Source organism: Pristiophorus japonicus, unplaced genomic scaffold, assembly GCF_044704955.1.
Source record: "Pristiophorus japonicus isolate sPriJap1 unplaced genomic scaffold, sPriJap1.hap1 HAP1_SCAFFOLD_81, whole genome shotgun sequence".
In the NCBI taxonomy this organism is placed as follows: domain Eukaryota; kingdom Metazoa; phylum Chordata; class Chondrichthyes; family Pristiophoridae; genus Pristiophorus; species Pristiophorus japonicus.
The window spans coordinates 1920058-1944483 of NW_027254729.1; the positions used below are offsets into that span (position 1 = coordinate 1920058).

Sequence of the window (24426 nt, forward strand, 5' to 3'; positions counted from 1 at the left end):
GTTTCTCTCCATGAGCCAGCGTTCACAAAGAAATCCTGCAGCAACATCGGAGGGATGAGGGACTGGGAGTGTTGCTGGGACCGTGTAGGAGTTAATATCTGACAGAAACAGTCAGAGATCAGTTTAATAAGAGTAAAACACTCGGTCACTGAGAGTAATACCGAAGTGGATAATCAAGGTGCTATAGTGAGGGAAAAACTTAATTCAATATCTATTCATAATGAAGTAGTACTCGGTAAAATAATGGGACTAAAGGCAGACAAGTCACCTTGCCCTGATGGTTTACATTGTAGGGTCTTAAGAGAAGTGGCTGCAGAGATAGTGGACACATGAGTTGTAATCTACCAAAATTACCTGAATTCTGCGGCAGTTCCAACAGATTGGAAAACTGCAAATGTAACGGCTCTCTCTAAAAAAGGAGGCAGACAAAAAGCAGGAAACTATAGACCAGTTAGCCTAACATCTGTCATTGGGAAAATGCTGGAGTCCATTATTAAGGAAGCAGTAGCGGGACATTTGGAAAAACATGATTCAATCAAGCAGAGTCAGTATGGCTTTATATAAGGGAAATCATTTTTGACAAATTTGCTGGGTAAGGGGGAACCAGTGGATGTGGTGTCTGTGGATTTCCAGGAGGCATTTGATAAAGTGCCACATAAGAGGTTACTGCACAAGATAAAAGCTCACTGGGTTGGGGGCAGTATATTAGCATAGATAGAGGATTGGTTAACTAACAGAAAACAGAGAGTCTGGATAAATGAGTCTTTTTCCAGTTGGCAAATCGTAACCAGTGGGGTGCCGCTGGTATTGGTGCTGGCTCCTCAACTATTTACAATCTATATTAATGACTTGGAAGAAGGGACTGAGTGTAATGTAGCCAAGTTTGCTGATGATACAAAGATGGGTGGGAAAGCAAATTGAGGACACAAAAAATCTGCAAAGGGATATAGACAGGGTAAATGAGTGGGCAAAAATTTGTCAGATGGAGTATAATATGTGAAAATGTGAGGTTATCCACGGTGGCAGAAATAACAAAAAAGCAAATTATAATTTAAATGGAGAAAAATTGCAAAGTGCTACAGGACAGAGAGACCTGAGGTTGTTTATGCATAAAACACAAAAAGTTAGTCTGCAGGTTCAGGAAGCAGTCAGGAAGGCAAATGTAATGTTGGCCTTTATTGTCAGGGGGATAGAATAAAAAGCAGAGAAGTCCTGCTACAAGTGTACAGGTTATTGGTGGGACCACACGTGGAATACTGTGTATTTAAGGAAGAATATACTTACATTGGAGGCTGTTCAGAGGTTGATTCCGGCGAGGAGGGGGTTCTCTGATGAGGACAGGTTGAGAAGGTTGGGACGATACACTTTGGAGTTCAGAACAATGAGAGAAATCCGAGGTGTGAGAATATAACTCAGCTGTTACTTTACCAAGATGGCCGCGCATGCGCTTTGCTGCTCACTGAACCAAGATGGCGGAGGACTGACCCTGCCTTCCTGTGCACAGATGGCCGCCGTTATGCGGCCTGTGACCGGGAGAAAGCCTCGAGGCTGCAGTCGCCGATATTCCGGTTGTTATTCCGGGCTTCCGGCGGGCACCAGTCGTTTATGAAGCCTCCCCGGCTACCCGGCTGGTCCATTACTCCCCTCCACCCCGCTGAGAATGAGCTGTTTTGCGGAACAGATAATCACCATGTCCACGCCGCCATTGCACTCACCGCGCATGCTCCAAACACAGCCAGGTCTCGCGCCTGCGCACTGGGTCTCTGGGGTCGGCACATCCTCCGTCGCGGGGAATGCTGGGTAAATACCAAAGACCACATGAGAGATCGGGACAGGATTGACTGGGCCCCCATTGGGCACTGAACCATGTTCATTCTGGCACTTAGACTTTGTTTCTGCTGCTCTGAATAACCCTGTACCTGAGCTGGACATTCATGTTCTGTCTCAATATTGAATAAATCAACTTGTTTCAAACACCGAGTTTCCAATATTTGATTTCTCCATAAAAAGAGACTAATTAATGTTCCCTTCCCTTCCATTTTGGGCCTTTTCTTACTCTAGATTATTTCACTTCTCACGTAATTCATCTTTTCCCACATCAAATCCCAAACTTGTTTCATTTGAGTATCCGGCTTGTGGAAGTCTCAGACTGAACCGGCGTGTCTCACTTTACACTCATTTAACGTTCCTTTCAACCAACCCTTGAAAGAACTATCTTGCGTAAGACTGTAAATCTGTCATTTCCTGTATTTAACGATTGTTGAATGTGGTTAATAGATCTTCACACAAACTGCATGTGATTAACTTTGCAATGTTCTGACCTTTGTAATTGCCTTTGCTAATGGGTTAGTTGATTACAATTACTTGTTACTAACATACCTTGCAATATTTCTTGCATCAAAATATTTGTTTAAATACTTCCTTTATCAGGTCTTTAGCTTCCCCACTGATCTCTGTTTCTTCTTGTGGGGGAATCGAGAACTAGGTGGCAAGTCTGAGCGTAAGGGGGCGCCTATTTAAAATGGAAATGAAGCGGAATTTCTTCTCTCAGAGGGTTGTGAATCTTTGAAATTATCTACCCCAAAGAACAGTGGAGTCTGGGTCACTGAAAATATTTTAGTTGCAGATAGAGTGATTTTTGAAAGATAGTGGAACAAGGTTTATGGGGAGAGGGCAGGGGAATGGAATTGAGGCCAAGATCGGATCAGCCAAGATCTTATTGAATGGCGGGGTGGGCTGAAGGAGCCAGATGGCTACTGCTGCCCCTATTTCTTATGTTCTTAGCCTTGGTTAAGGGCTGGGTTTAGATGTAGGTTTAGTGGTTGTGGTTTGTGGTTATTTGTTAGAATTGGGATTAGTGATTGGGATAATCAATAGGATATTCGGCTTAGGATATAATGATTAACTTAGAAAGCACTATTGGCAATGTAAGTGTTACTGGACATGCTCTTTTCCATTTCATGTTTTTAACCACACAGAGCCGAGTCACAAAACAGCCTCACAATGTGTTCATTCAAGGAACCTTCTTTCCTGCGCAAGCCTGCTTTCCTCGCTTCTTTCTGTCAACAGCACATCGTAATCTCTACATTTCTCATGGAAAAATAAATTAGTGACATTAGATTTGTGTATTTTGGAACAATAACAGATGGATACAATTGTTGCACAGGTTACATCTAATCATCAACCTGCCTAAAAAGGACTTCCGACGATAATCTGTCACCAGGCCCTGCCAGTCACCGTCTGATTCCTCCATCATCTCTTCATTCATTATCCACTTTTCTACTAGAGCTGCTTTCACCGGCATGACCATTCTCCATACTGAGGCTCTCTCATTACCAAGCAGACCATAATCACCGGCATGGACTGTTTAGTCTGAATGGCTCATTTCTGTGTCATTCTGTAATTGTAGTCTCATTGTAATTGGACCCTCGATTTGATGATTCATTGTAACTGTTCCCTGGATTTGGTGCCTCAGTGTAAGGGGTCCACGGATTTGATGTCTCAGTGTAAATGGTCCTGGATTTGATGCCCCAGTAAAAGTGGTCCCCTGATTTGGAGTCACAATGCAAGTGGTTCCTCGATTTAGTGTTTTAATGTTAGTGGTCCCTGGATGTTGTCATGTATTCAACTATCATTGCAATCCATTTATAAGCTGACCTAAGTTGTACACCTTGAGAACATTGACCACAAAGGGGTGAACTTGTGGCAGACACTCCGAACCTGGACTTTCAGGTATAAAAGGGGAAACTCCACCCACCTTCATCGCTTGAGGTCTTGGTAATAAAGGTAACTGGTCACAGAGTGACCTTCTCTCAAGTATGGGCCTCGTATCCATTTATACTGTATAGTAAGGACATATCATTGGCGACGAGAAACTGGGATTTAAACCACGTGAGCATAGCCACGGGTAACACAGAAGAGAGGTACTGTGTTGGCGATGCTTGGAACGACTTTGAGAGACTACAACAAAGTTTTGTCACTAAGGAATGGTTGGGACAAGATTCGGCCGACGAACGCAGAGCTCATCTCGTGACGGTTTGTGGCTCCAGAACGTACTCCCTGATGAAGGCCCTTCTAGCATCAGAGAAGCTGGGGACAAGACGTTCGAAGAGCTCAGTAAGTTGATCGGGGAACACCTTAAACCTGCAAGCAACATGCACATAGCGAGACACCAGTTTTACATGCACTGGCGGTGAGAAGGGAAAAGCGTTCCTGACTTCATGACAGATCTCCGGCGACTGGCGAGTGTATGTAAGTTCACAGATACAGGCAGAGCGGAGATAATGCGAGACTTTGTTATTGAGGGCATCGGGCATGCAGGGATTTTCAGGAACCTGATTGAGACCAAAGACTTGACCTTGGAAGCGGCGGCTCTGATAGCCCAGACATTTATCTCAGGGGAGGAAGAGACCAGAATGATGTATGACAAAAATCTTGGCTCAAATGCGGCAAACGACCAGGGAGTCAACATTGTTAACGCGGCACACAGTTCTCCAGGCAGACAAGGGCAATCGGACATGCCCCAGCGTGCAGTCGAACCCAAAAAGGGAATTCAACAGAGACAATGGCTAGCTGAACAGTGATTCATACGGTTGCAATGGACAATGCGGCCAGTAATGGGGCCATCAACACCTGTTAATGGTACACTTAAGGAGAGTTACAGAGACAGTCAGAGACGATCGACTGGTAATGGTCCTTTTGTTTCAAACAACGGGTCCTCCAGCTCATGCTGGAGGTGTGGAGCCAAACACCCAGCCAGAGCCCGCAGGTATCAGCAATATACCTGCAGAAACTGCACCGTCAGCGGTCATTTGGCGCGTATGTGCAGGAAGCCTGAAGCCAGGTTAATGGACGAGGAGGACGGGCCCGATGTAAGCTCTACGAGGCCAAATAAATACTGGGGAAAATCACTGGAAGCTGAAGTTCAGCGAGTTCATGTGGAGCACATATACAGTTCATTTACCAAGACGCCACCGATAATGATGAAAGTGCTCCTCAATTGCATCCCAGTATTAATGGAGCTAGACACGGCGGCCAGCCAGTCCTTGATGAGTATCAACCAGTTTGAAAGATTGTGGGTGTCCAAGGCCAGGAGGCCAAAATTATTGCCGATTGATGCACGGCTACGGAGATCATTAGGAGAACAGGTTGCCACTCTGGATTGTCCTGGGGGACGGTCCCAGACTACTGGGGAGGAGTTGGCTTGCTGTCAAGAACTGGAAATGGGGCGATGTCAATGCATTTCTTCTATGGAGCGAGTATCATGCTCACAGGTCCTGGAAAATTCGACTCATTATTTCAACCCGGCATCGGCACTTTCATAGGGGCTAAGGGAGTGATTCACATAAACGCGGACGCCAGGCCAGTACACCACAAGGCCAGAGCGGTGCCGTACGTGATGCGGGAAAAAATAGAATGCAAATTGGACCGCCTGCTGAGGGAAGGCATCATCTTGCCAGTTGAATTCAGTGACTGGGCGAGCCCGATTGTGCCGGTGCTCAAGGCGGATGAGTCGATCAGGATATTTGGCGCTTACAAGGCCACCATCAATCGGGTGTCACTCCAAGACCACAACCCGCTACCGAGAGTGGAGGAACTCTTTGCGACACTATCCGCTGGCAAACCTTTTTCACAATTGGACCTGACCTCAGCTCCCATGACCCAGGAGCTGGAGAGTGAGTCGAAAATGCTGACCACCATCACCACACACAAGGGGTTGTTTGAGTATCACAACTGTCCGTTCGGGATTCGTTCAGCCGCCGTGCTCTTTCAGCAAAATATGGAAAGCTTCCTCAAGTCGATTCCAAGAACGGTGGTTTTTCAGGACAACATTCTCATCACGGGTCACGATGCTGAAGAAAATCTCCACGACCTGGATGAGGTGCTACACAGACTGGACCGGGTAGGGCTGCGAACTGAAAAAGGCAAAGTGCGTATTCTTAGCTTCAGAGGTAGAATTCCTGGGGAAGAGGGTAGCAGCAGATGGGACCAGACCTACTGTGTCCAAAACGGAAGCGATCCGGAGAGGACCCAGACCCCGTAAGACGACGGAGCTGCATTCATTTCTGGGGATCCGGAAATATTTTGGGAATTTTCTTCCCAAATTGAGCATGCTGATTGAGCCGCTACGCGTGCTCCCACGCAAAGATCGCGATTGGGTCTGGGGGAACAGCCAGGAAAGTTGCTTTTGATAGAGCACGCAACTTGTTATGCTCCAACAAACTGTTAACATTACATGGCCCATGCTCTACCTGCATCTCTCTGGAAAGAGAGAAGACTGCCTGGAAGTATCCCAGACTGAGGAAATTCAGAATCACGGTCACCTTCACAGCTAGTAGCAGCGCTGTCCTTGTCATGGAGTGAGGCTGCAGGTTTGGTTACAAGTGTTGGCAGAGTTTTGTGAACATCTCCGTTATAAAGAGCAGACACCTCCCACACTGCTTCTGGCTCAGGCTGACGTAAAATAATTGCTCATGGAAGGCCCTAGTTTGGCAGGAAATTTGAGCTGGAGACAGATCATAAATCCCTAACATCCCTTTTGGCCGACAACAATGCCATAAATGCGAATGCGTTGGCCCGCATACAGAGGTGGGCACTTACGTTAGCTGCCTATGACTACACAATTCAGCATAGACAGTGCACTGAACACTGTGCCGACGCACTCAGCAGGCTCCCACTTGCCACCACTGAGGGGGCAACTGAGCATGATGCTGAGATGGTCATAGCTGTTGAAGCTTTCGAAAGCGAAGGTTCACCTGTGACAGCCCGTCAGATTAAAGTCTGGACAAATAAAGACCCGCTACTGTCTTTTTAGTTAAGAAATGTGTCCTGAATGGCGACTGGGCAGCCACGTACAGGACATGCCCTGAGAAATTTAAACCGTTTCATAGGCACAAGGATGAACTCTAGATTCAGGCCGCTTGCCTACTATGGGGAAACCGAGTAGTCATGTCCCAGAGGGGCAGAGAGGTGTTTATCAGAGAGCTTCACAATGAGCACCCGGGCATTATCATGATGAAGGCAATTGTCAGATCACACATTTGGTGGACAGGAATAGATGCAGACCTGGAACTTTGTGTTCGCAGGTGCAACACGTGTGCTCAGCTGGTCAACGCACCTAGGGAAGCCGCCCTTAGCCCCTGGTCCTGGCCCGCCGAGCCATGGTCACGCATCCATGTGGACTACGCAGGTCCTTTCATGGGAAAACTGTTTTTAGTTGTAGTAGACGCCTACTCCAAATGGATTGAGTGTGCCATTTTAAATTCAAGCACATCCTCTGCCACGGTAGAAATTCGACGTGCAATGTTCGCCGCCCATGGTCTACCGGATGTCATGGTCAGCTACAATGGCCCGTGCTTCACAAGCATTGATTTCCAAGACTTCATGGCAGGCAATGGAATCAACCATGTCAGAATGGCACCGTTTAAGCCGGCCTCAAATGGCCAGGCGGAACGAGCAGTGAGGATAATCAAACAGGGAATGCTCAGAATCCAAGGGGGTTCCCGTCAAAGGTGCTTTATCACGCCTTCTGTAGGCCAATAGGTCTCAACGACACTCGCTCACAGGGGTTCCACCCGCAGAGCTGCGAATGAAAAGGACTCTCAAAACCAGGTTATCCCTAAACACCCTGCTATGAAAGAAATTGTTGAGAGCAGGCGTCAGTCACAATGTGAGTACCATGACAGGAAGGCGAGGGCGCAATTATTGATGTCAATACACTGTTTTTGTCCTTAATTACGCTGCAGGGCCCAAATGGCTTGCAGGCACTGTGATTGCCAAAGAGGGGAATTGGGGTTTTGGTAATTAAACTTACCAATGGACAAATCTGCCGCAAACACGTGGATCAAACTAGAAGGATGTTCAGCAACTCCATAGAAGAAGCAGAGGAAGAACACGATGTAGAGTTTACTCCACCACAGGTGACTGAACACCGGAACCAAGTGGAGGAGAGCCCAGTCACTGTGGGCAGTCCAGACAGGCCTGAGGTAGCGCAAACGGCAGACACTCAGGCCAGCGCCCAACAACCGGAACCCCAACTCAGGCGCTCTACTAGGGAGTGTAAACCACCAGAGATACTTAACCTGTGATCTCAGTAAGACTTTGCGGGGAGGTGATGTCATGTATTCAACTATCATTGTAACACATGTATAAGCTGACCGAAGTTGTACACCTTGAGAACATTGACCACAATGGGGTGAACTTGTGGGAGACACTCCTAACCTGGACTTTCAAGTATAAAAGGGGAAGCTCCACCCACCTTCATCACTTGAGGTCTTGGTAATAAAGGTAACTGGTCACAGAGTGACCTTCTCTCAAGTATTGGCCTCGTGTGCATTTATACGGTATAGTAAGGACATATCAGATTTGGTGTCACAATGTAAGTGGTCCCTGGATTTGGTGTCACAATGTAAGTGGTCCCTGGATTTGGTGTCAAAATGTAAGGGAATCCTGGATTTGTTGTCAACAGCACCTCAACATTGGGACTGTGGACAACCCCGCAGACCAGCAACGCATTCAGCACAGAATGATCCCACTAAAATCTATTCCTAATTAACACTAACCACATTAATTCACCAGAAACAGCCCAGTGCCTGCAAGGAACTGCAGCCCCATGTCTATCTTCAGTGGAACACACAATACAAAACAATTTAAAGGAAAAATAAACCCATCATAGTTCAACAAAGGCAATTAATGTGTAGTAAATACCCCTGACTCATACCGCTCCTTCACCTCTACTCTCCAACTACCCCTCCCCAACTACTCTTTCGCCCCTACTCTCCAAACCCCTCACCCCAACTCCTCTACCACCACATTTCTGTCAAACCCTCAGCCCAACTCCTCTTTCACCCTGCTATCCAAACCACTCCCCCAACTCCTCTTTTCCCCCGTCAATTTCATTTTCCACATCACTTACACAAGTCATCCACACTGGAAGAAAATCTAGGAGCTTCTATATAATGGTAAGGTGATCAATGGACAATAAAGTGCAGAGACTGGTGGGTGGCTGCTCATTACCCTCGGTGTGATTTAATCCCCTTACCACTGAAAACTGCGGACAGACGGTCACCTTGGTAACGGAATCGTCATTGTGACATCAATTTCTAAACAAGGGCACACAGGACAATGGATCATCAATAAATGGTAAAGGGATTAAACACTCTGCAATTACATCATAAATAATAGGAAATAAATGCTGAAAAATAACTGGCGAGGATAATAGCTTATCTCTGTGGAATTCACGAGCAAACAATAAGAGTGATGTGTTTAGTTTACACACACACACACTTACACATGTATATGTGGCAAAGACTTTGTGTGCACACTTTTCATTTGTTGTACTTAAGCTGATCCAATATGTTTTATTCGGTCTTGCTGCATCAGGATATAAAGATACCGCACGCAATTGCTCCTCCTGCTGCATGGGGGAATGGAGCAGATATTTAATGGGACAGGGACTTCATTTTATCTACCTAATTATACTTAAAAGAACAGTCCAGTTTATCTCGCAATGTCGGAGGACTTGACAAGCCGAGTTCCCATTAACAGTCGCTCCCTTCTGTACTGTGCAGTGATTGTAAAGCCAATTATTTTCAGTGACTTGAGCCTTTCTATAATGTTTCAGTTGTTTTTGATGATCCATTTGATTTGCTTTTATATTTGAAAGGATTTCAGAATTTTGCATTGCGACGAAGGTTTTGTTTAAAGGTGGATTTAAGTTTGTTTGAAAATATTCTTTCTAACCCTCCCCCAACCCCACAAATTTTAGAAGACTCTGCAATAATGACTGGGAAGGTCCCAAGTTGGGTCCTTGATCTGGGCTGTAAGTTGTTCTCAGTCAAAGCAGCAGTTCAGGGGTTCTAATTCTCCTCACTACCACTGGGCTAAATATATGTAAAAATTATACAGTGCCCTTGCTTTTGATACGGATCCAGTGACATCAACATGGACGTGTGTGGATGTCACTTGAGGGAAGGATTGAACTCGGCTCTGATGCCTATCACAGCGGAAATTTATATCCTGTACTTAAAGTAACAACTTTTGTAACCTCCATTCGCAGGGTATGAGAAGAGGAGGATCTGCAGCTTGGAATCTCAAATCAACCATCACGTCAAGATTTGAGGGAATCATCGGATTCATCAGGATCACCTTATCATCAGCCTTTGGAAAAACACCAATCACAGCGGGGAGACACAGGCCATATGTTCTGTGTGTGGATGCACCTTCAACCAATCGTCTAGCCTTTGAGACTCGTGTGCCCAGCTGACTCAACACTGTAAATGTGGGGACAGTGGGAATAGATGGAGATGTGCGTCGGGTGAAAACACATCAGGGAGAGGCCGTTTACCAGCTGAGAGTGGAAAGAGATACAGTCGCTTATATCAACAACTGCTGTAGGCACATGCTTAGTCCTGTCACTGAAAGTGATTAACAGACTGAATTTTGTGTTCAGTGATCCCGGACGTGTTAGCTATCCCTAACCTGGACACCAAGGCAATGAGTGGTGCTCTGGAAGGTGTGTGGAACTGGGACCTGTCCCTGAGAGTAATCAAAGGAATGAGAATGGAAACAATCGAGAGTTAGAAAGGAGAAAATGCCCCAAATGGAGCAGTCGGTAACACGACATCAATAGTCGCCTCTTATCACAGAGATATCAAATATTGACACATTGTGTAATTTTAAATATCAAAATATTTAACTCCAGCCCAGTTTTCAGAATGATTTACATCAGCAGAAACAAATCCCAACTTAGAGAACAAACATGATTCAGTCATACTGTGATTAACAGCAGTAATAAAAGTAGAACCAAACACCTGCAGTTATTTGTGAACTCGCAATTCAGATAACTGAATTAATCTCTTCCCACACTTCCCCAGTGTGAAATCGCTGGTGTTTCAGCAGATGATGGAGTGAAACCCTACCCACACACGGAGCAGGTGAATGGCCTCTTCCCGGTGCGACTGTGACAATGAATTTCTGGATCAGACGGGGAGCTGAATCCCTCCCCACAGTCTCCACATTCCCACGGTTTCTCCATGGTGTGGGTGTCCTTGTGTCTCTCCAGTTTGGACGATCAGTTGAAGATTTCTCCACACACACGACACGTGTAGCTTTTCTCCGCTGTGAATGGTGCGAAGTTTTTTCAGGCTGTGTAACTGGTTGAAGCTCTTTCTAGTGCACTGGAACAATCTCACGCAGATGTTTGTGTGTCGTGGTGCTTTCCCAGATGTTGGAAATATTGTCCCACAGAGAGAACAGACAATCATTCCTGCTTCAACATTCAAATGCCGAGGATGTTGATCATTTCCACCTTACATGTTTGGGTTCAGACGTGCACAAGCTGTGTGCAAAGTGAGAATAAAATCAATGAGATGCTGATTTTCTCTGCTGGCCACTGGGTCTTTTGTGCTGGCCCAATAGGGTGAGACTGTGTTGCCCGATAGGCTGAGCCTGGCCTGGCCCAATAGGATGAGCCTGTGCTGCCCGATAGTGTGAGCCTGTGCTGGCCCGATAGTGTAAAACTGTGCTGGGCCGATCGGGTGAGACTGTGCTGCCCGATAGTGTAAAACTGTGCTGGGCCGATCGGGTGAGACTGTGCCGGCCCGATAGGGTGAGCCTGGGCTGGGCCAATAGGGTGAGACTGTGCTGGCCTGATAGAGTGAGACTATGCTGGCCCGATAGTGTGAGACTGTGCTGGCCCGATAGGGTGAGACTGTGCTGGCCCAATAGAGTTAGACTGTGCTGGCCCAAAAGTGTGAGCCTGTGCTGGCCCGATAGTGCGAGCATGGATTGGCTCGATAGGGTGAGGCCGGGTTAGCATAATAGGGTGAGCCTGTGCTGGCCGATAGTGTGAACCTGTGCTGGCCCGATAGGGTGAGATTGTGATAGCCCAATGGGATGAGCCTGTGCTGGCCCAATATTGTGAGATTGTGCTGGCCCGAAAGTGTGAATCTGTGCTGGCCCGATAGTGCGAACCTGGATTGGCTCGATAGGGTGAGGCTGGGCTAGCCCAATAGGGTGAGCATGTGCTGGCTCAATGGGGTGAGCCTGGGCAGGCCTGAGAGGGTGAGGCCGGGGTGTCCCAATAGGGTGTATCAGTGCTGGCCCAATAGGGTGCGATGTCTTCTGTATAACGTCCACATCTCTGAGCCTTACAGAGGGGGTGTATTACACAGTCCTGAAGACCATGTGCTTGCTGAAAGCTTTCAACTCAAATTGCTGGAGAAATACCATCAACCATGTCTTCACAAGATCCTGCAAATCCCCTGGGAGGACAGATGCACCAACGTTAGCGTCCTTGACCAGGCCAATATCCCCAGTATTGAAGCACTGACCACACTCGACCAGTTCCGCTGTGCGGGCCGCATTGTTCACAAGCCTGACAGAAGAATCCCAAAGCAAATGCTCTAGTCGGAACTCCTACATGGCACGCGTTCGTAAGGTGGGCAGAGGAAGCGTTTCAAGGACACCCTCAAAGCCGTCTGATAAAGTGCAACATCCCCATCGGCACCTGGGAGTTCCTGGCCGAAGACTACCCGAAGTGGAGGAAGTGCATCCGGGAGGGCATTGAGCACCTCGAGTCTCATCGCCGAGAGCATGCAGAAATATAGCACAGGCAGGGGGAGGAGCGTGCAGCAAACCAGTCCCACACACCCTTTCCTTCAACCACCGTCCATCCCAACTGGGAAAGAGACTGTAATTCCCGTATTGGACTGTTCAGTCACCTGAGAACTCACTTTTAGAGTTGGATCAAGACCTCCTCGATTTCGAGCGACTGCCTATGCTGATGATGAATAGGGTGAGCTTTGGATGGCCCAATAGGATGAGCATGGGATGGCCCAATAGGGTGAGCCAGGGTTGGACCAATAGGATGAGCCCAGGCCCAGGGTCACCAGACAACAATCAGCAGAGCAAGGCTCTCTTTCTGGGGTCACTGACCTGGGCACAAACATGTGACAAATCAAACTGACATACACCCTGAAGCCCCGCCCACACGGTGTCCCTGCACAAAGGAATACACAATCGCCGTGAGACCCGCCCTGACCAAGATGGCGGTCGCTGAGCCCGCTCCCCGCCCGGGAAACAGTTACCACCAAGAAAGTAATCAAGAAAACATCACCGAAGGGCTGCAAGGAGCGCAGAAGGTGGAGGAAGGAGAGTTACTCCATCTACATCTACAAAGTTCACCCCGACACTGGCATCTCCTCCAAGGCCATTGACATCATGAACTCGGTTGTGAACGATATTTTGGAGCGCATCGCGGGTGAGGCTTCCCGCCTGGCCCATTACAACAAGCGCCGCACCATCAGCTCCCCGGAGATCCAGACCGCCGTGCGCCTGCTGCTGCCCGGGGAGCTGGCCAAGCAAGCCGTGTCGGAAGGGACAAAGGCGGTGACCAAGTCCACCAGCTCGAAGTAAAACTGCGCGCTGTCCTGAGAGATCAAACCCAAACACAACTGCTCTTTTAAGAGCCACCCACAATTTCTCTGAAAGAGCTGCACAAACGCATCTCCCTTTGAACTTAAATCACTAATTATTTCCTGAACAATTGTGTGAGAACCTTTGGAGTTCCAGCTGTAGATTTAGTTTTGAATTATCAGATAAGCAGCTTCACTCTCAGACCTGTTCATATAAACCGCCTGCCGAATTAAAAGCATGTTTAGGGGCTGAGACTCAGATTTCAGTCACACATTCTCTCTCGCAAGTACTTATCAAATTTATTTTTCAATTCCAGTTGCGTCAGTTCGTTTATTAACCCGACACTCCCCGCAGGATAACAATCCAGAATGGGAGTTCTTATATAGAACATAACCAGGGCAGTTTGAACACTCTGTCTAATATGTCCTTACTATATAGTATAAATGCACAGGAGGCCCATACTTGAGAGAAGTCACTCTGTGGCCAGTAACATTTATTAGCTAGCACTGAACTGATGATAATGGGTGGAGCTTCCCCTTTTATACCTGGAAGTCCAGGTTAGGAGCGTCTCCCACAAATGCACCCCCTTATGGTCAATGTTCTCACGGGGTCCAACTTAGGTCAGTTTATACATGGGTTACAATGACAGTTGAATACATGGCATCACCTCTCCCCAAAGTCTTATTGGGATCATTGGTTAAGTCTCTCTGGTGGTTTACGCTGCCTTGTAGAGCGCTTGAGTTGGGGATCCAGTTGTTGGGCGTTGGCCTGAGTGTCTGCTGTTTGCCGTGCCTCAGGCCCGTCCGGACTGCGCACAGTCACTGGGCTCTCCTCGGCTTGGTTCCGATGTTCGCTCACCTGTGGAGGAGTGAACCCTATATCGTGTTCTTCCTCTGCTTCTTCTATGGGGTTGCTGAATTCCCTTTTTGTTTAATCGACGTGTTTGCGGCAGATTTGTGCATTGGTAAGTTGAACTATCAGAATCCGATTTCTCTCTTTGGGCAATCACAGAGCCTGCAAGTTATTTAAGCCCTGCAGCGTCGTTGAAGACAAAGACAGAGTCAATACATCGCGCCCTCGCATTCCCGTCATGGTAGTCACATTGTGACTGGCGCCTGCTCTCAACAATTTCATTCATGGTGGGGTGTATAATGGATAACCTGGTTTAGACTGTCCTTTTCATTAGCAGCTCTGCGAGAGGAACCCCTGTGAGCGAGTGTGGTCGGGATCTATTGGCCAACAGGAGGCATGATTAGCGGCTTTGTAGGGAACCCCCTTGGATTCTGAGCATCCCCTGTGTGATTATCTGCACTGCTCGTTCCACCTGACCATTTCAGGCCGTTCTGACATGGTTGATACCATTTCCTGCCATGAAGACCTGGAATTCAATGCTTGTAAAGCTCGGGCCATTGTCGCTGACCAAGTCGTCCGGTCGACCATGGGTAGCGAACATTGCACGTTGACTTTCTACCTTGGCGGAGGATGTGCTTGAATTGAGAATGTCACACTCGATCCATTTGAAGTAGGCGTTTCCCCACAGTAGGCAATCGGCCTGAATCGAGAGTTGATCCTTGCGTCTGTGAAATCGTTTGAATTCCTCAGGGAATGCCCCGTACGTGGCTGCCCAGTCCCCATTTAGGAAACATTTCTTGACTAAAGACAGTAGTGGGTCTCTATTTGTCCAGATTTTGATCTGACAGGCTGTCACAGGTGAGCCTTCGCTGTCGAAAACTTCAACAGCCATGACCATCTCAGCAGCATGCTCAGTTCGCCTCTCGGTGGTGGCTAGTGGGAGCCTGCGAAGTGCATCGGTGCAGTTTTCAGTGCCCGGTCTGTGCTGAATTGTGTATTCATCGGCGGCTAACGTGAGTGGCCCGTCTGTATGGGGGCCAATGCATTTGCATTTATGGCCTTGTTGTCAGCCAAAAGGGACGTTCGGGGTTTGTGATCAGTCTCCAGCTCAAACTTCCTGCCAAACAGGTACTGGGTCATTTTTTTTACACCATATATCCATTCAAGCGCTTACTTTTCTAACATCCCGTAGCCCCGTTCTGCCTGGGAAAGACTTCTGGAGGCATAAGCTACCGGCTGTAACTGAGCATTGGCATTCACATGCTGCAACACATACCTGACCCCATAGAACCGCATCGCATGTTAAATCAAGTTTCTTACATGGGTCATATATCGTTAACATATTGTTGGAGCATAACAAATTTTGTGCTCAATTAGAAGCCCTTTCCTTGCTGTCCGCCCCCCCCAGACCCATTCACAACCTTTGTACAGGAGCACGTGTCGCGGCTCTAACAGCCTGCTCAATTTGGGAAGAAAGTGACCAAAATAATTCAGGAGCCCCAGGAATGAATGCAACTCCGTCGTGTTACGGCGTCTGGATGCTCTCTGGATTGCTTCCGTTTTGGACACAGTAGGTATGATCCCGACTGCTGCTACCCTCATCCCCAGGAATTCTACTTCTGGAGCTAGGAAGATGCACTTCACCTTTTTCAGTCGCAGACCTACCGGCCATCGCAATCGGGGTAAGTTTGCCGCCTCGCAGGCCAGAAATGATTTATGGTACCTTACAGCAGGATTTTATAACAGCAAACCTGTTGCACTGTCTGTTGGCGGTGACCAGTTTATACGCAACAATATCTGAGGGTCATTTCTGATCAGGAAACTAACCGGTTAATTGCAGAGATTCAAAGTTAATTTAGATCTGGGATGATTGTGATCCATAGAGCATTAACCTGCCCTTACATTTATACTGTGGGTGGCTCGGAAAAGAGCCTTTGATTTATTAGATTAAATCCTGTCCGCTTTACTTGCTCTTGGACACACTGGTGGTTTCCTTGGGCAGCAGCACAGCCTGTATATCAGGCAGCATCCCGCTCTGAGCGATGGTCACCTTTCCCAGCAGCTTGTTGAGCTCCTGGTCGTTGCGGATGGCCAGCTGCAGGTGTCTGGGGATGGTTCGGGTCTTCTTGTTGTCGCGGAACGCGTTGCCGGCCAGCTCCAGGATTTCAGCGGTCAGATACTCGAGCACAGCAGCCATGTAGACCGGCACCGGCACCCACACGCTCATCGTAGTTCCCCTTCCGCAGGAGCCTGTGAACACGGCCCACAGGGAACTGCAGTCCTACCCGGGAGTAGCGAGACTTTGCCCAGGCCCGAGCTTTACCGCCGGTTTTTCATCTTCGAGACATTTCCACAATCTACACGTTCATGGAAAGATTGAGAAACTCCTCCCACATCTGCCTTATACCTTCTGGAGGAATGCAGCGAGCGAACTAGTGATTGGTCGCTCTGTGGTGAATTTCATTGGTCCTTTCGGATGACCAATCGCAGCCTGTTTAGCCCACCAAAGAAACCTGGGCGGAAATGACTGTTCTGAACTGTCATTGTTCGAAGGATTTAGAAAGTCAAAAATCCCGCCAATAATTGTTAAAATTGCGGATTATGTTAGTAACTTCCCCATTAGCCAAATATTTCCAAAAACTTTTTGTTTCCCTTTGTCTTAATCCACATTTCACTTGCAAATTCCAGGCTGTTACAATCAGGTTTAAATTCGGGTTCAGTTTCAAACTATATGTAATGGGAGGAATCACTCCCCACTTATTCTGTAACGGGACACATTCCAGCTCAATCGTTGTAAAAGTTGGATTACATAGATTATCGATCGATCCCCCGCACAGGCAGCAGTGAGACCAGAACTGGGAGTCCTTCTGTGAAAAGGGAAGAGGGACAGAGTGTTCAAAATGCCCCGCTTCTGGTCTCTGTAAGAACTCCCATTCTGGGTTGTTACACTCCGACTCGAAGGTTAATAAACGGTTTGACTCCTAAGTCGAATTTTCTTTTAAATTGAAAAGGGCGTGAGAGAGAACGAGCTGGCTAAAGTCTGAGACTCATCCTAAAACAAGTTTCTAATTCTTCGGCAGGCGCTGTAAATAAACAGGTCTGAGAGCAAAGGGAAAGGGCGACCAGGGACCGTGTTTGTAGTTTAGGGCGGGAAAAGGAAGAACCGGACAGTAAAATCAGTTATCTGAGAATTTAAAACTAAATCTACAGCTGGAACTTCAAAGGTCCCCACACACTTCTTCAGTAAATAATTACAGTAAATTGAGTCTGCAGGGAGATGGGTTTGTGCAGCTGTTTCAGAGAGGTGGTGCGTGTGTGCAGGGACAAAGGGTGGGCGGTGCTTCAGGAAGTCTGTCAATTTGATTGGTCACATGTTTATGTCCAGCTCAGTGGCCCCTGAGAGGGAGCCTTGTTGTTCTGATAGTTTTCTGGTGACCCTGGGCCAGCACGCCTCACGCTATTGGTTCAGACCAGCCCACGCTAACCCTATAGGGCCAGCCCAATCTCACCCTAATGGACCAACACAGTCTCATCTCCTTGGGTCAGCCCGGGCTCACACTATTGGGCCAGACCGGGCTCACCCTATTGGGTCACCCAGGCACATCCTATTGGGCCAGCCCGGGTTCAAACTATTGTTCCAGCACAAAAGGCCCAGTGATCAGCAGAGAAAATCAGCAGCTCATTTATTTTATTCTCACTTTGCGTACTTACCCAACCATGTAAACTGGAAATTATGAATACCATCTTCCTTTGAATGTGGAAGGAGAAACATTTTTTAGTTCTGTATTTGGGAAAATATTTCAAACATCAGTGTGACTGTAAAACCACCGAGACACACATACCCTTTCCGCGTGAGAAAGTTCCAGTGCACTGACTATGGAAAGAGCTTCAACCAGTTACACAGCCTGAAAAACATCGCACCATTCACAGTGGAGAGAAGCTACACGTGTTCTGTGTGTGGACGAAACTTCAACTGATCGTCCAACCTGGAGAGACACAAGGACACCTGCTCCATGGAGAAATCATGGAAATGTGGAGACTGTGGGAAGGGATTCAGTTCCCCGTCTGATCAAGAAATCCATCATCACAGTCAAACTGGGGAGAGACCATTCACCTGCTCTGTGTATGGGCAAGGTTTCACTCAGTCATCTGATCTGCTGAAACTCAAGCGAGTTCACACTGGGGAAGTGTGTGAAGGGATTTACACAGTCATTTGAATTGCGAGTTCGCAAGTGACTGCAGGGGTTGGGTTCTACTGTTATTACTGTTGTTAATCACATCCTGACTGAATCGTGTTCATTCTGAGAGTTGGGATTTTTTCTGCTGATGTTAACCACCCATAAAACTGGGCTGGAGTTTACTATTTTGATATTTCAAATAACACAGTGTGTCGATACTTGATGTCTCCATGATAAGAGGAGACAAATTGATGTCTTGTTATCGACTGCTTCATTTTGCGCCTTTATTCCTTTCTAACTCAAGATTGTATCAGTTCTCAGACCTTTGGTTACTCTCAGGACAAGTCACAGTTCCCCATACCGTCCAGAGTGCTTGATGTCCAGGGTAGGGGTAGCTAACACGCCCAGGATCACTAAACACAAAATCCAGTCTTTTAATTACTTACAGATACTGGAATTTTCGTGTGTCCACAGCATCTCTCTCAGCTTCAATGTGTGAATAGAGTATCACTCCTGCAAAGATGGTTTCAATTTAAATTTGAATCCACTCAGTAAATGTATTTTGTTAAATATCTACAAGTAAACCGATCACATCAACTAATTGGCAAAGGTTTACAGTCAACGAGATGGACAAGTAAAAACATCATGGCCCAATAACACAGCTCGATATTCACAGGAGAAAGTCTGTTATCTAAGTCCTCGAATGTCAGTTGGTGAGATGAGAGACTGAATCTCTTTCCACACTCAGCTGGTAAATGGCCTCTCCCTGATGTGTTTCCACTGAAAGCATATCTGCATCCATTTCCACATTCCCCACATTTACAGTGTTTAGTCAGCTGGGCACACGAGTCTCAGAGGTTGACGAATGATTGAAGTTCTATCCACGCACAGAACATATATACTGTTTGTCACCGCTGTGATTGGTGTTTTTCCAAAGGCTGATGATAACATGATCCTAATGAATCTGGTGAATCTCTCAAATCTTGAAGTGATGTTTGGTTTGAGTTACCAAGCTGCAGATTCTCCCATTCTAATACCATGCAAATGTAGGTTACAAAAGTTGTTCCTTTAAGTACAGGATATAATTCAGAATAGACAAATCTAGATTCTGTTGGACATTCTGTCCCCTCCTGTCCCTCCAAAGATGTAAAAGCCTTATTCTAGACACTCTCCCTCCATCCTTACTGTCTAAAATCAACTGCGAGTTACTTTCTCCAGGAAGTGCTGAATCTGGCTGGGTGCAATTCCAACAGAAATTTGTTAACCTCTGGTGCTTCACCATCAGTCGACTCAGTGTGTGTCAGCAGGATTTCCACTGTGGTCGGCATCAAAGCCGAATCCAATCCTACCACCAAATGACATCCACAAACCTCCCAATTGATGTCACTGGATCAGTATCAAGAGCAAGGTTAGTGGCTAATTTTTACTCATATTAACCCAATGGTACTGAGGACAATTATAACCCCTGAACTGCTGCCTTGGCTGAGATCAACTAACAGTCCAGACCAAGGACCGAACTTGTGAAAATCCCAGTCTGTATTGCAGAGTGTTCTAAAATGTGGGGGGTTGACGGAGGGTTGGAAAGAATATTTTGAAACACATTTTACTCCACCTTTAAACAAAACCTTCATCACACTGCACAATTATGAAATTTTTCCAAATTAAACAAGCATGTCAAATGGATAATAAAAACAATGTGCAATTTTAGAAAGGCTCAAGTCAATCGAATAGACAGCTTTACAATCACAGGACAATACAGAAGGGAGCAAATGTTAATGGGAGCCCGGTTAGTGAAGTCCGCCGACACTCTGAGATAAACTGGATTGTTCCTTTAAGTATAAATCGGCAGAGAAAAGAGAGTCCCTGTCCCTTTAAATAGCTGCCCCATTCCCCCGAGTAGTGGGAGGAGCAACGGCGCGCAACCTCTTGAGACACTGACACAGCCAACATCGCCGGATTGGTTCCCGCAAGTTCCTAAAGTCCTAAGAAATAAATTGCACCAGGTTAAGTAGAACAACTGAAGAGACTGCACACAGATTCGGTGCTATGTGCGTGTGTGTGTGTACACAAAACAAATCATTCTTAATCTTTGCGAGAGATAAGCTACTTTCTGCACCAGTTATTATCCAGCATTTCATTTCCTATTAATTACAATGTAATTGCAGAGTGTTTAATTCATTTACCATTTATTGATGACCCATTGTCTTGTGTGCTATTGTTTAGAAAGTGATGACAGAATGACCATTCCGTTACCAAGGTGACCAAATCTCTCCGCAGTATTCAGTGGGAAGGGAATTAAATCTTTGCTCTTAGATTTGGACGCTGTGGGAACATCGGCGCAAAATCACACGTTTAAATACGAAATGTGCCTGTTTTCTCACATGTCGACCGGCTGTGAGTAATGGAACTTTGAGTAAAAAATGGCTGTGCTCGTCCGCGAACCTCTCACATATCAAATGTGATCATCTCCAAGCAAGAATCATGCCCCTGGACCAAAGAGCCGCCGAAAGTAAAAAGTGTAGCTCTCAGATTCTGACGGTAGTGAGAAAAGATATTAGGCCCATCGTGCTTGTGCTGTCCCTCAGTGAACTATCTAACTAGTCCCCCTCTCGACAGTCCTACATATGTTATCCTTTTGACGAATATATTATTAATTTGAGACATGATATGAGCAAAGTACAGCATCCTTGCAAGTAAAAGGGGAATTTCGGGATGAGGTTAAATGTGAATGACAAACCGACCAGCAAGGTCAAAGCTTTAAGACAACGACGACGAGAATGGGATTCGAACCCATGCGTGCAGAGAACAATGAATTAGCAGTCCATCGCCTTAACCTCCCGACCACCTCGTCACTGCTTTAACAGATCGTCAGCCATTCAATATCCTGCCTTTTGTATCCAAACAGAAATAAAGTGCAAGAAATTCCACTTCAGAGCTTGCTCTGCCCGTGCATGCAGATCGACAATGATGAAAACATGCCATGAGATTCTTTCAGCAAACAGCCTTCCATGACTTCAGGTGAGTGACTGGAAGAGATGGTTGGTTTCTCGGCAGAATCACAACAAAGAATATAAAATTTCACGTAGCGAGCTAAGTTGACCACGGCAGGACTCGAACCTGCAATTTTCGGATAAATTTGCAGTGAGAATCGAAGTCAGACGCCTTATCCATTAGGCCACACGGCCTCTACCAGCATCAGCTCTTGTGTTGTTGTGTATATTGTGAGCAAATTCGGGGCAACTGCAATATCAAGGAGTGGATTTAGGAAAAGATGAGCATTTTTCGAGTGAATGAACAGATGCACTGCGATCTGGGTGCGCACCGGCGCAGGCAAGCCCAATGTAAATTGGGACACACAGTTTAACAATTCGGTCATTGCAGCTGAAATCATACTCCTTCTCAAACAATACAGGATGACCCGGGTTTATGAGAAAATCCGTTTTAAAGGGAAAGATTATGAACCGGAACTGACAACCGGCCCATTTAAACAGACACAGAATGATCCCGGACTGCAAGGACATCCTTTTACCCAGATGCAGAATAACCCTTGACTGACAGCAGTTCCCTTTAAAAGAATAAAGTGAGATTTCGATCATCCCTGAAGGCAATTGTGTAGTGGGGCTCAGTACCACGCGGGGCAGAGACTGTTATTGAAGCCACAGGTGATACAGGCAGGAAGGAGGGAGGGACGTAAAACCAGCCCAGTCTTAAATATTTAATATTTTAAGAAAATAAATGCATTAGAAATTGTATTTAAAAAAAATTTAATTTGAGTTTTTTTAAGTAAATAAATAATTGATTCATAATCTATGTATTTTTTGATTGAACGAAGGCTGTGTGACGAGAAGCATTCCATTGGAAATGAGGGGTGCAGTCAATAAATACCCAATCACATAAGCCCATGGTGGCAGACAAGCCATGAGGGAAGATGTGGGCTCCAAGGGCGATCTTTTAAAGTCGCGTGTGTGTCTCTGCTGGATCTGACAGCAGCTGCTTGTGCTGTGAAAGAGGTCAAATGTAATAGAGCCTAGCGCAGGCAGAACAGAAAAAGCATATTTATTTTGGAGTTAAAAATTTGGGATTATATATAAATACACACATATATATATACATGTATAAACAAAGTCAGTCATGTCTTGCCTTGGTTTAATTTGATTTGAATTTGAAAATAAGGATGGAGGATGTCATCATGTCACACAGCCCACACGCAAGCCCTGCCTAAAATCGCTATATTTCTAACTTGTGTATTTTCCCTTCTTTCAAATGTGGAATATCAAAATCCCACAGCAGATTCTTCTACCGTCAGAGAGTCCACGAAGGAGTGTTCAATCAAATCAGTACTGTTTCAAGTTGCATATAATGCATTTTCCTCACATGAAAGTAAGATCGCACAGCACGTTTGCACACACTCTAGCTTACACAAACACACAAACAAACTAAAATTCCTTAACCTCCAAAGGCAGGTATTTAACTTTGAAATTAGAAATCCGGGACAGACAGCACATCCCTTTTAAACAGACACAGACTGATGAGGGCCTGATAGCACACCATTTTAAACAGACAGAGAATGATCTAGGGCAGACAGCACATCCCCTTAAAAGGGACACGGAAATAGAATGAATAAAAGCAGATAAATATGTAAAACTCGGCAGGTCGTGCAGATATTGTGGAGGAAGAATCCGTTTTCACGTAATGTCGGATAATCATTCCGATATTTTAGGAAAAAGTTAAAGATTACAGATGTTTTCAACAAAAATAGCGCCTGGAAAAATACGCAGCGAGAACGGTCAAATGGGAACATCTGTGATCCAGTGGAACGCGGGAGTGATTAAAAAATAAATGGAAGAGACGGTTGGTTTCTCGCCAGAATCAAAACAAACAACGCAGCATTTCACGCAGCGAGCTCAGTTGACCGCGGCAAAAGTCAAACTTGCAATCTTTTGATAATTTCGCGGTTTTAATCGAAGACAGACGCTTCATCCTTCAGGCCACGCGACCTCTGCCAACAGAATGCATTGTGTTGTTGGGTATTTTGGGAGAAAACTCGGGGCAACTGCAACATCAAGGAGTGGATTTAGGAAAAGATGAGCATATTTCGAGTGAGTGAACTGATGTACTGCGATCTAGGTGCGCACCGGCGCAGGCAACCCCAATGCAAATTGGAACACAACAGTTTAACAATTCGGTCATTGCAGCTGAAGTCAAACACCTTCTTAAACTATACAGGATGTCCCGGGTTTATGAGAAAAAGGGAAAGATTATGAATCGGAACTGACAACCAGCCCGTTGAAGCAGACACAGAATGATCCGGGACAGCAAGGATATCCCTTTTACCCAGATGCAGAATGACCCTTCACTGACAGCAGTTCCCTTTGAAAAGAATAAAGTGAGATTTCTATCATCCCTGAAGGCAAATGTGCAGTGGGGCTCAGGACCCCGCGGGCCAGAGACGGTTATTGAAGCCACAGGAAATCGACTGGCAGGAAGGAGGGAGGGAGGGACGTAAAACCAGCCCACACTGGAACATATATATATTTGACATTTTAAGAAAATAAATACATTTAAATTTTATTTTAAAGTAATTGAATTTGATTTGTTTGAAATAAATAAATGATTGAATCGTTAGCTGGATATCTTTTTTGATAGAACGAAGGCTGTGTGAGCAGAAGAATTTCATTGGAAATGAGGGGTGCAGTCAATAAATACCCAAACACAGTAAGCCCATGGTGGAAGACAAGCCACGATGAAAGATGGGCTACAAAGGCGATTTTTTAAAGTCGCGTGTGTCTTTCAGCTGAACCTGACAGCAGCTGCTTGTGCTGTTGAGAGAGGTCAAATGTAATAGAGCCAATGCAGACAGAACAGAAAAAGCACTTTTATTGTGAAAGTTAAAAATTTCAGATTGAATTCATGTATACATATATATATACACATGTATAAACACAGTCTGTCAGTGAGTTATGTCTTGTCTTGTCTTGAT

At 46.1% G+C, this 24426-nt stretch overlaps 1 non-coding gene and 1 pseudogene across 1 annotated transcript; both read right to left on the bottom strand.

Annotated features, from left to right (window-relative positions):
* Positions 1 to 16231: 16231 nt before the first annotated feature.
* On the bottom strand, positions 16232 to 16616 carry LOC139257142 (histone H2A type 2-A-like; annotated as a pseudogene).
* Positions 16617 to 21215: 4599 nt separating this feature from the next.
* trnas-gcu (transfer RNA serine (anticodon GCU)) lies at positions 21216 to 21297 on the bottom strand. The gene has a single exon. It is a non-coding gene; the product is annotated as a tRNA-Ser (tRNA).
* Positions 21298 to 24426: the final 3129 nt, after the last annotated feature.